This window comes from Manacus candei, unplaced genomic scaffold (assembly GCF_025592945.1).
Source record: "Manacus candei isolate 608988 ecotype Guabito, Panama unplaced genomic scaffold, ASM2559294v1 h1tg000121l, whole genome shotgun sequence".
In the NCBI taxonomy this organism is placed as follows: domain Eukaryota; kingdom Metazoa; phylum Chordata; class Aves; order Passeriformes; family Pipridae; genus Manacus; species Manacus candei.
Window position 1 is genome coordinate 22,990 of NW_026138169.1, and position 12,380 is coordinate 35,369.

A 12,380-nucleotide genomic window follows, 5' to 3' on the forward strand; every position below is an offset into this window, starting at 1 on the left:
CGGCACACTCTGGGACACTGGCACACACTCTGACACTGGCACACCCCCGGGTTCTGCCTGTCCCCAGCATCGGCATCGTCCCTGCCAGGGCCCCTGTCTACCCCCCCCCGAGCCCACCGCCGCAGGTCCCTGCCCCATTCCCCCGTCCTGGCCTCGCCCCCTGCCCGGGGACACGGACCCACCGCGGTTTCTGGTGAGGCCCTCGGTGTGCCCCGAGCTGCCCCCGGGCACAGCTCCCACCCCGGGACCCCGAGCACGGGGAGGGTCCCCCCCCAGCCATCCTGTGCCCCCCGCCACGGGGACGTGGGTGCAGACACGGGAGCAGAGCAGGCTACAGCCGAGTCCAGTGGCACCACTGTCCCCATCCCTGCCCCTCTGCTCATCCCACAGGCAATAACCCTTTCACACCTCATTAGAGCCGCAATTAACCCCGATTACCCCCAGCTGCGGGGGGGCGGGGCAGCTCCCGCTCAGCGTGAGGGGCAGCGGGTGGGCTCAGCCCCACGAGGTCTCAGGGTGACCCCAGAGTCCCTGCGCACACCAAGGAGACCCCCAGGGACCCCACAGAGACCCCAGAGTCCCTGCGCACACCAAGGAGACCCCCACGGACCCCACAGAGACCCCAGAGTCCCTGCACACACCAAGGAGACCCCCAGGGACCCCACAGAGACCCCAGAGTCCCTGCGCACACCAAGGAGACCCCCAGGGACCCCACAGAGACCCCAGGGTCCCTGCGCACACCAAGGAGACCCCCAGGGACCCCAGGTGGCCCACGGAGAGCTCCAGGACCTCATGTGCCCCAGGTATTCCAAACACCTCAGGAAGACTCCAGGGTCTCTGTGCACCCCAAGGAGCCCTCAAGGACCGCGTGTACCCCAGGGACCCCACTGATTTGCGGGGAGGGCGAGCCCCGACCCCCGCAGCCCCCCCCCCCCCCCCGGGGGCACCCGGTGTCCCCTCACACGGGTCCAGGGGCTCGTGGCAGCGCCAGACCCCGGGGCCGGGGCCGCTCCCTGGGCTCCCCCGGCCGCTGCGGCTCTTTCCATCCCCGGATCGATGCCTCCGCTCCAGCCGCCGCTGCGGCTCCTGCCCTTCATCCCAGCCCTCCTCCTCCCCTGTCCCCCGCCCCGGGAGCGCCCGGCGGGGTTATCGGTGGGCAAACACGGAGCCGGGCGGGACCCCACAGGCGTGGCCGCAGGTGCGGGAGCCCGGCACGGAGCCTGTCCCGGCTCGGGGGGCTGCGGCCCCTCCCCGGGGGTCCCGGACCTCGCCGTGCCCGCCCGCCCTCGCACCCCCGTGTGACACAGGCCGTGTCCCCGGGGACAGCCCTGCCGCGTGCTCCCGGTGCCACCGGCGCTCCCGCACCCCACGGCTGCCGCCTGCCAGGGGTGGCACAAGCCCCGTGGCACCGGGGCACAGGGCCCGGGGGACACGGCCCCGCCGAGCCCCTCCCGGCACCCTCGTCCCGCGGGCACGGCGGTGGGTCGGGGGTGCGGGCCGGGGGCCGGGGGGCAGGCGGGGTCGCCCCCGTGCCCGGGCTGTGGGATGATGTGGGACTGTCGGCCATTTCTGCTCGTGCAGGAATTCGGCGGCGGTTGCATAACGAGGAGCCCTCGGAGCTGGAAACCAGGTCAGGCGGGAGCGGGGGGAGCGGGGACAGCGGGGACAGCGGGGACAGCGGGGACCGGCCCCAGCTGCTCCCCCTCCCCGGGCCGAGCGGCGGGAGCAGCGCTGCGGGATCCACACGCTGGAGCAGCACCAGGACACGGCACGGCCGCCCTGCTCGGCATCAGGAGTGCAGAGAGCACGGGGGTCCCTCAGGCCCCCACATCTGCATCCCTGGCATCCCTCTGGCTGGGATGGCATCGCACCTGTAATCCCTTGGCATCCCTTGAGCCACGGTGGCATCACACCTGTGTCCCTCGGGGTCCCTCAAGGCATGGGGCCGTGTCACCAAATCACTTTGGGTCCCTCCGGCCACAGTGGCATCACACCGGCCTCCCACCAGGTCCGTCTGGCCACGGTGGCATCATGTCTGTGTCCCTTGGCGTTTCTTGAGCCACAGTGGCATCACACCTGTGTCCCCCTGGTCATGGTGCCATCACCTGCATCCCTTTGTGTCCCTCTGGCCACAGTGCCCTCACACTTGCATCCCTTGGGGTCTCCATCCCTCGGCTGGCACCGCTGCCACCCCAAGTCACCCCCCTCAGCCCATCAGTGCCACCGGTGACAATGCCAGCAGCGTGCCATGTCCTCACACCCCACGTCCCCAGGGCTTGGCAGAGGGGCCTGTGGAAGGGACACTCCCACCCTGGCACGCCGAGTGCCACCCCCAGCAACCCCAGTGCCACCACGGCACACTGTGCCACTGCCCGGCGTGTGACACCGGCTGTCCCCACGCCGAGGGGCCCGGCTGCTCCCCGGGCTCACTGACCGGGCTGCGGTGTCACCGTCACCGGCTTAATTTGGCGCCCGCCCTCCAGGCGACATTAATTAAGCCGATCCCTGTTCCTGCCCCGAGGGACCTGCCTGTGCACTGGCAGCTGTCACCGTGTCACCGTGTCACCGGGGCCGCTGCTCTATCGGTGGCTGCTGCTGAGGGGGAGCTGCTCAGTGTCGGGGGGGCCCAGGGACCCCCAGCTCTGGCAGGGTAGGGAGTGAGTGCCTGGGGAGCACCAATTCCGGGTGGAACATTCCAGCAGTGTTGGGGCCGGCTGGTTCCTGGTGCTGCCCCATCCGTGGGACGGGTCAGAAGTGCAGAGCTGGGACCAGCCCCCCCGACCTCCCTGGTCAGGGGTTATCCCTGGGGATAATTGCACCCGTTCCCCAAACGAGCTGCGGGAGCAGAAGCAGTTACAGAGGAGCTGGTGGGGCAGGAGAGTAGGAATGTGGGGGCAGGTGGGCACCACTCTGCCAATGTGGCCGTGGCACCATCTGAGCCCCCACGTGCCCTGGGATGTAGGGATGGGGCTGGGAAGGCCGAACACCGGTGGCTGAGCGGGTCTGAGGGATGTGGGGGTTTCTGAGGGCACAGCCCCTGTGGGGCTCTGCAGCCTCCTGAGGGCCTCTGGAGCACGGAAGGGATGGGAGCTGCCAGCTGCCACAGAGCAGGATGGCTCTGCTGGAGCACAGAGATGCCAAGACCTGGCATGGAAGATGGTCAACCTGTGACCATCCTCCTCCTCCTTCTCCTCCTGTGCCCAGCCCAGCGCCAGCACAGGGCTCCCTGGCCGCATTCCCCTGCCAGCAGCATCCCCCAGTGATGGTCCCACACCCCTGCCAGGACTCCAAGTGTCCCCTGAGTGTTCCATCACTGGCACAAGGCCTGGCACATCCTGGAGAGGCGGCAGAGCCACTGTGGTGACGTGTGGCACCGTCACGGAAGGCAGAACTGCAGCAGAGCCGGGTGTGGGGCTGTCCCCCAGGATGGAATTTGGGAGGGTTAATCCCAATCCCAGCCCAGTAGGACCCTGCCTTTGGGGCCTGGGGGGTTGATCCCAGCCTGGTGGGATCCTGCCCCTGGAGTTTGCAGGGTCAATCCTGGCCCAGCAGGACCCTCCCCGTGGGATTTGGGAGGTCAATCCCAGTCCTGTGCTCTGGTCCAGGGGCACCTGCCCCTTTCCAGCCGGGATCCCGGCACCCATGGGAGGCTCCTACAGGACACGCATGGGAGCAGACAGGGCCTATCCTTCCAGGGAACGCACCATTAATTAGCATTATTAATTAATGCCTTATTTTGCAGTGCCCCCCTGTGCACCGGGCGCCTTCCAGCACTGAGGGCAAGGGGGGGCCCTGCCTGGGGGGATCCTCCTGGCACTGCAGCACAGCTGGAGCAGGAATGGGGCTGCCACAGCACAGCCAGGTGCCGCTGGGCCCCTCCATGCCCATGCCAGGGGCTGTGGCACCAGCTGGGGACCCTGGGCACTCATCCGGGTGGTGCTGGATATTCCCGGGGATCCCCCAAGGTCAATCCATCCTCGGCACCTGCCAGCGCCAGCTGGGGCCCAGGCCAAGCCCAGGCTTTGGTGGACCAAAAGCATCACCTGTGCAGGTGTTGGAGACAGCAGCGTGAGCCCCCTGAGGCTCCTCTGGCTCTTCCAGTGCTCCTCAAGTCCAGCCCTGAGCCCCGATTCCAGGTGCTGCCGAGCAGCTGGTGGGTTGTCCTGGCGCTCCCCTGGCTTTTCAGTCCCACCCCAGCTCCCACGGCACCACCAGGCCCCCCTGTCAGATCCTTAGGGAGGAGTTACAAATCCCCTTCACCAAAGACCCCCCAAATTCCAAGGCCTGGGATCCACTGCCATGGATCTCTGCCTGCTGACGTTCCCTGGGTGTCCATCACCTGCTTTCCAGCCTCCCGAGGGGCCTCCAGGCCAACACTTCTCAGGGACAGGACTGAGGACACACTGATCTCCGCTTGGCCCTGGCAGCCCCTGGCTGGGGAGGGTCCGGGGGGACTCCACACACACCCTGAGTGGGGTACCCAGCAGGAAGAAGCTCCTGGAGACATCCTGGCAGTTGCCCGGGGTGGCAATGGCACCAGGGGGACAGAGCTGGCACAAACGTGGGGAGAAGGCATGGCTTGGCTTGGTCTGGCGTGGCCTGGCTTGGCATGGCTGTTTGGCAGGGCTTGGTATGGCATGGCATGGCTTGGCTTGACATGGCACAGCCCCTGACTGCACTTGGCTTGGCTTGATCTGGCACAGTCTGGCTTGGCGTGGCATGGCTTAGCTTGGCTTGGCACTGCACAGCCCTTGACTACACTTGGCTTGGCTTGGACCAGCCTGGCCTGGCACGGCTCAGCTTGGCACACCATGGCACGGCCCTTGACCACACTTGGCTTGGGCCGGCCTGGCTTGGCACAGAACGGCTTGGCTTGGTCTGGCATGGCCTGGCTCGGCACAGCATGGCTTGGCACAACACGGCTCGGAATGGCACGGCTCGTTTTAGCTTAGCAAAGCCGAGCCCGGGCGGTCTGTCCGGCCCCCCGGCCGCGGTGCAGCCGTTCTGCCTGTGCCGTGCCCGATCTGTGCCGTGCCCGTGCCGTGCGGTGCCGTGCCGTGCCCGATCTGTGCTGTGCCCGTGCCCGATCCGTGCCGTGCCGTGCCGTGCCGTGCCCGATCTGTGCCGTGCCCGTGCCCGATCCGTGCCGTGCCGTGCCCGTGCCCGTGCCGTGCTGTGCCCGATCCGTGCCGTGCCGTGCCCGTGCCCGTGCCGTGCTGTGCCCGATCCGTGCCGTGCCCGTGCCCGATCCGTGCCGTGCCCGTGCCCGATCCGTGCCGTGCCGTGCCGTGCCCGATCCGTGCCGTGCCCGTGCCCGATCCGTGCCGTGCCGTGCGGTGCCGCGGCGGGCGCGGCCGGCGGGCTCTAGGACCGCGCGGCGGGCTCGGTGCTGCAGTGGAGGCGGCGGCGCTGCGGGAGGAGGCCTGGCCGGGCAGCGCAGCGGCGGCGGCGGCTCGGCGGGGCTCGGCACGGCTCGGCGGGGCTCGGCGCCGGGCCCGCACCGGCCCAGGTAACCGGGACACGGGGCAGGGGCACACGGGGACAGCGGGACACGGGGACAGCGGGAGCGGCAGCGCCGGCCCCGCTCGGCTCCGCTCGGCTCGGGCACTCTCGGCTCCGCTCGGCTCCGCTCGGCTCCGCTCGGTTCGGTTCGGCCGCCGCGTTCGGGGGGTTCGGCTCCGTCCGGTTCGGCTCGGCCGGGGCGTCCGGCGGGGTTCGGGTGTCCCCGGCCGGGCTCGGCTCCCTCCGGCGGGGCTTCGGGTCCCCCCGGCCGGAGTTCGGGTCCCCCCGGGGGGGTTCGGGTCGCTCCGGGGCGCTCGGCCCGGTCCGGGGCGGCCCCGGTGCCGCCGCGGTGTCTCCGCCGTCCCGGGCCCGCGGCAGGAAAACACGGCAGGGCCGGGCCCGCCGGGCCCCCCCGGGCCCGCGCCGCCCCCGCCCGGCCCGGCCTGGCCCCGCTCGGCCCCGCTCGGCCCGGCCGTGCGGGCGGGGGTGGCGGCGCGGCCCGGCCCGGCCCCCGCGGCGCCGCCGTGTCCTTGAGCGCCGCGCGGGCGGCTGAAGGGCAGCGGGGCCCCGCGGCACCGCCGGGTGTCCCCCCGGTCCCCTCCCGGCCCGCGGTGGCACCGCCGGGTGTCCCCCCGGGCGGACGCGGGGGCCCGGCCGCCCCTGCCCTGCCCGCGGCGGAGCCGCCCGGGGGGCCCGGCCGGCCCGGCCCTGCCCGAACTTGGGGGGTTTTGCACCAAAAATAGCCTCCGGGGGGGGTTGAAGTGCCGCGGGACCGGGCGGAGGGGGCGGCGGGGCAGGGGCCTGGCAGGGCGCGGGGGGTGCCCATCCTGCCTGTTCCTGCCCGCTGCTTCCCGCTCCTGCCTCCCCTAAGCTGGGCCACCGCTTGCTTCCCCCTTTCCTCTCGCTTATCCCCCTTCCCACTCACTTCCCGCTTCCTGCTCGCTTCCACCTTTCCACTCGTTTCCCCCTTCCTTCTCTGTTCCCCTTCCCTCTTGCTTCCCCCTTCCTGCTCTCGTCCCCCTTCCCACTCACTTCCCACTTCCTGCTCACTTCCCCTTTCCTGCTCGTTTCCACCTTCCTTCTCCATTCCCTTCCCACTCCCCACTTCCTGCTCACTCCCCCTTCCCTTTTGCTTCCCCTTTCCCTCTGGCTTCCCATTTTCCTCTTCCTTCCCCATTGCTTCCCCTTCCCTCTCACATCCCTCTTCCCACTCACTTCCCCTTCCCTCTCACATCCCTCTTCCCACTCGCTTCCCTCCCACTTCCCTCCATTCCCACTCACTTCCCACTTCCCATTCGTTCCCACTACCCTCTCCCTTCCCCTTCACTTCCCACTTCCCTGTTGCTCCCCTTCCCCCTCACTCCCCCTTCCCTCCCACTGCTGTTTCCTCCCCCCCCTTTCCGGGGTGTTTCGCCTGCGCGAACCTGCGGGCAAATGAGATTTTCCTCCTCGCTCAGTTCCTCTTTCTGTGTTTCTGCCCTTTTGTGTGACGTCGCCGGTGTCACCGCGGGACCGGCCGCGTTCCGTGCTGGCTGTGCCACACCGGGCACCCACATCCCAGGGAGCCCGGGAGCCCCCCAGGGAGCCCCCGGAGCTGGCAGGGGCAGAGTGTGGGACCCGGCCCTGCAGCTCCTGGCAGCTCCCGCACCGGCTCCGGCCCCTCGTGCTGAGTCAGCTCCAAACTTCCCCGTGGAGCTGCTTTGGTGACACGCAGCTCTCTCGTGGAACGGCGGGATGTTGGTGCCCACCGGTGAGGCCGCGGCCCCGGTGTCCCTGGGTGTCCCTCGGGTGTCCTGGGCTGCCCATGTGCCCACAGTGCTGTCCAGGGTGGGCCACAGCTGGCCCCAAAACCCGGTGGCCGTGGAGCCCCGTGCCGTGCCATGGCAGCCGCTCAGGGACCCTCAGGCGGTGGTTTTTGTGCAGGGAATTTTATTTCGGCGCATCCCTGCCCGACGCCTCCCCACGGGCCGTGCCCTGGCGAGGTGTGGTTGTGGTGCCCCGAAGGGAGCGCGTGGGCTTGGCAGGTCCCGCTGGCGCGTGCCGAGGACACGCGTGTGCCAGACGTGTGTGCCAGACGTGTGTGCCAGGCGCGCGTGCCAGGCGCGCTCGTGCCGCGGCGGCTTCGGCTCCGCGGGAGGAGCCGGCGGCGTCGGGGCGTGTGGTTTGGTGGGATGGCTGCGGATCCCTCTCACCTCGAGGCCGCGGGTCGGTTTGGGCTCCCAGCGCGGGAGGGACCCGCGGGCAGACTCTCCTTACCTGGCACTCGGGCCCAGCCGCCATCCCACTTCCCCGCCGCGGGGCTCGGCACGCGCCAGCACGTGCCGGCGGCGTTGGGCCCGTTCCCGTGGTTAACCGCCATTCCCAGCTCACGGCCCAGCCCCGATCCTGGTTTGGATCTCTCTGGCTCAGCTCCTGCCCCAGATCAGCACCCGGCTCTGCTTCCCATCAGCCAGAGGGTCCCCGTGGGGCCCGGGGTCTGCTCGCTGGGATCACACCGTCTCCCAGACTTTTTTCCCCAGTGACTGAGCACATGGAGCTCCTGGGTGTTCCTGGTGAGATGTTCCCGCTGCTCTGGCAGCTCCTTCATCATCCTGCTGGGTGATCCACGCTGTCCCACCTGCCAAGCAGCACCATGGCCCAGCACAGGGGTCTGTGACATACGGCCCTGTCCCATCCCATCCCACCCCACCCTACCCCGTGCCAGGGGCAGTTTGGTCTGCCCTCGGCCTTGCCAGCATTCCCACACCAACAGATCCAGCTGTGGGGCTGCAGCCGGTGTTTGGGTTTGGCTGTGGTGTGGAGCAGTGCAGGGCTCTGTGTCGCTGCTGGCGGTGCCATGGGGTGCCATGTGTTCTGTGGGGGCAGTGCATCCCTCCTTGGGGTGCCAAGGGGTGCAGGAAGTCACTCCCCAGGGTGCCATGGGGGTGCAGGGGTGCCAGGCATCATTCCCTGGGGTGCTGTGGGGTGCTGTGTGTTGCTCTCTGCAGTGCTGTGGGGTGCAGTGGTGCCTTGAGGTGCTGTGCATCACTCCTTGGGGTGCAGTGAATCACCCTCGGGACACTGTGGGGTGCAGTAGTGCCATGGGGTGCAATGAATTGCGCACTGGGGTGCCGTGGGGTGCAGTGTGTCACTCCTTGGGGTGCAGTGGGGTGCAGTCTGTCACTCCTTGGGGCGCAGTGGGACACTGTGGGGTGCAGTAGTGCTGTGGGGTGCAATGAATTGTGCACTGGGGTGCCGTGGGGTGCAGTGTGTCACTCCTTGGGGTGCAGTGGGACACTGTGGGGTGCAGTATGTCACTCCTTGGGGTGCAGTGGACACTGTGGGGTGCAGTAGCACCGTGGGGTGCAATGAATTGTACACTGGGGTGCCGTGGGGTGCAGTGTGTCACTCCTTGGGGTGCAGTGGGGTGCAGTATGTCACTCCTTGGGGTGCAGTGGACACTGTGGGGTGCAGTAGCACCGTGGGGTGCAATTAATTGTACACTGGGGTGCCGTGGGGTGCAGTGTGTCACTCCTTGGGGTGCAGTGGGGTGCAGTGGGGTGCAGTGGTGCCCTGGGGTGCAGTGACACCCTCCTTGGGGTGCACCATGGGGCTGGCTCAGTGCTGCCGACCACCCCAGGGTCCTCCCTCCGTGCCAGGTCTATTTTTAGGATCACCCCAGCTCTCGCCAGCATCTCATGCCCCCAGACCCCCCGTCCCCCGGTGGCAGTGGCTCCCAGAGCTGTGGCACATGTGTCCGTCCGGGCACTCCCCCCGACACGTGCCCCCCCCCGCCCCCCGCAGCAGCCAAACATTTCACCGCTAAATTACAACCCCGGGGATGAGGTCACGGCCACGGTGGTTTCGGCACAACCATCTGTCAGAGGCAAAATTTCGGGCCCCGGGGGACGCCCACCCTGTTCCCGGCCCCCCCTGCCAGCAGCACCCACGCCGCGGGGGGCTGGGGGGGCACCCCGGCGTGAGTCAGGGGTGGGGGGCGCAGGGGGTGGGGGTGACTCACGGCCGCCGCTCCTGTCCCCTCTGAGTCAATCCCGGAGTTGTTCCCTGGCGCTGGGAAGGAGGAGGAGGAGGAGGAGGAGAGGAGGAGGAGGAGGAGGAGCGCGGTGGTGGCAGTGACTCAAAGTGACAACAACAATAATAATACGCTGCGGCACTTGTCACGGGAGAGGCGCTTGGACGGGGTCCCTCGTGCGTCCCCTCCGCCGCCGGCGCACGGGGGACCCCGGCCAACCCGGGGGGTGTCACCGCCGCGCGCGGGGTCACCTCGGGACAGGGGGGCACTGCGGTGACGGTGTCCCCCCGCCCGCCACCAGCGCGGGGGGCTGCCGGAGACCCCGCTCGCCGTCACCTAAAATGGCCGGTTAGGTCCCTGCAGGTTCCCGGCTGCGGCACGGCACCGCCGAGGTCCCTAAATATAAAAAAAAAGGCGGGATTTCGGGTGGGTTTTCCATTTTCGTGCCGGTGGCTGCCGCGTGTCTCGCCCAGCCGGCGCAGGTATAACCTACTTCGGAACGCCTCTGCCGCCGCGGCGAGCGTGACTCGCCGGTCCTGCGAGCGGGAGCGGCTCGGCGGCCACGGCCGGGACCCCGCTCCCCCCGGCCGCAGGGGCAGCGCCGGGCACGGGCACGGCGGGCGCTCCGTCCCCGCCGAGACGCCGGGCGAGGGTCCGCCAGCAGCGCCAAGCCGAGCTCGGCCGGGGGATGCCGCGGAGGAAGGTCCCGGCGGCCTAAAGGCGAGGGCACGGTGCGAACCCCCCGTCCCGTCGCGATCCGTCCCGTCCCGCCCCGCCGCGGCGGGCGAGCGCAGCCGGGTAAGAGCGCGGGGCGCGGGGCGGGAGCACCGCACGGGGCCGGGAGCACCGCACGGGGCCGGGAGCACCGCACGGACCCTCCGGCCCCTGCGGCGGGGCCCCGCGGGTGGGCAGCGGGAGGCGGCCGGGGCCGCGCCGGCTCCCCGGCTTTGTTCGGCGGCCGGGGCTGCCGCGGGGTTTGTGCGCAGAACAACTATTTTTAGAGCGTTTGGAGACCATGTTGGCTGGAAGCGAATCAAAGCCGCGAGCTGCCCCTTTGGCAGCGCCAGCCGGGCTCGGCCGCCGCCGCACCGGGGCGGCCGGAGGGGCTCAGCCGCCCCCCGGGGCTGCCGGAGGGACCCCGGTGCCGGGGCGAGGGGCCGGGGGCTGCGGGAGGTGCCGGCGGCAGGGCAGGGCAGGGACCCCCGGCGGCGGGGACCCCGCGGCGCCCCCGGGCGCGGGGATCCCCCGAGGGGCAGCCGGGGTGTCCCCGGTGCTTCCCGGCCGCGCGTGTCCGCCCGTGCCCGCGGCCGGGGCTGGGGGGCACGGCGGGCTCGGGCAGGGCGGGGGGGTCCGCCGGCGGCACCCCGGGGAGGCAGCTGGCGTGGGGACGCGGGGCCGGGGTGCCACACCGTGCCGTGCCGTGCCGTGCCGTGCCGTGCCCTGCCCACGGGTGTGCCGTGATGCTGGCGGCACAGCCGCTGCCAGCGGGGACCGGGAGCGGGGGCCTGGGGGCGCTGGGGATGCAGGGTGCCAGCCCTGGCCCCTCACCCAGGGCACCGCGGTGCCCTGGGGCCGAGTGCCGGGCCGGGGGCGAGGGGACCCGCGGGGAGCAGGCACGGGCACCCCCGTGCCGCGGAGGGGAGGGTGACACGGATGGGGCCGGGGCTTCGCCGGGGGCTCCCCGAGCTGGGGAGGGAGCGGGATGGGGAACCCCTCCCCAGTGCCCACTGGCTGGCACGGGGCTGTGCCTGGGGTGGGACCTGCACCCCACACCCCAGTCTGGCATCCTGCACCCCCAGGTCCCAGCCTGCACCCAGCACCCCCAGTCCACAGCCTGTACCTGCCCCCCCCACCCCGCACCCTGTACCCCCAGCCCGCTCCCCGCGCCCACACCGCTGTCTGACCCTCCAGCTCCCACTGCCCACTGCCCCCATCCCCCCCCAGCCCAGCCTGTAAGAGGGGCCCTTCGGGGGGTGCTGGGGCATGGAGGGCCGAGTCCCCCCATCTGCCCTCCCCCGGCCCCCAGCCCAGCACCCCGAACCCCCGGGGGTCCCCCTGCCTGCGGCAGGGAGAGGCTGCAGCCCCCGGCCCCCCCAGCAGCCCCCGCCGCAGTGGCCGCGGGCCGGGGGGGACACGATGGGGTGGGAACGGTGTTGGGAGCGGCGCCCTGCTCGCCCCGGCCCCCCCGAGCCCCCCCAGCCCCCGCCCGAGCCCCCCGCCCGCCGCTGGGAACGGCTGCGGCTGGAAAGCTCTAGAAACAAATTGCAGCTCCGGTGCCAAAGGCAACAGCAGCCCCGGCCATGGCGAATGCAGCGTTTGCCATAGCAACAGGTGCCGGCTGGCGCCTCCCCCGCGGCCCCCCCGGCACCCCGCGAGCGGCACCCCCGGCCCCCCACACCCCCCACACCCTACACCCCGCACCGTGCACCCCCCACCCTGCACCCCGCAGCCCCCCGCAACCAGCAGCACCCCTCACCCGGCATCCTCATCCTGCACCCTACACCCCACACGTCCTACACCACGTGGCCCCCGGGCTCCCCCTCCATCCCACACTGTACACCCCGCACACCCTACAACCTGCAGCCCCCCCAGACCTCCACACCTTGCAGCCCACACCCCACAACTGGCACCGTGCACCCCGCGCTGTACACCCCACACCCTGCATTGTATACCCCACACACTGTGCACCCCACACTGTGCACCCCACACTCCCCACACCCTACACCCCACACACCCGCACCGTCCCCCCTGCACACCCTGTGTGTTGCCCCCTGCACCCCACACCTGGCATCCCACACCCCACACCCTGCACCTCCACCTGTACTCTACACCCCTCACACCCTCCAACCCACACTGCACCACCCAT

General features: G+C 70.5%; 1 protein-coding gene across 2 annotated transcripts in view; it reads left to right on the forward strand.

Moving 5' to 3' along the window:
- The first annotated feature begins 5,402 nt into the window (after positions 1–5,402).
- Positions 5,403–12,380, forward strand: part of DNMT3A (DNA methyltransferase 3 alpha) — a 37,160-nt gene continuing 30,182 nt past the window's right edge. For both annotated transcript variants that reach the window (XM_051770659.1, XM_051770660.1), the window contains exon 1: positions 5,403–5,509. The gene's annotated coding sequence lies outside the window, so the exon portion shown is untranslated. The remainder of the gene's footprint in view (positions 5,510–12,380) is intronic.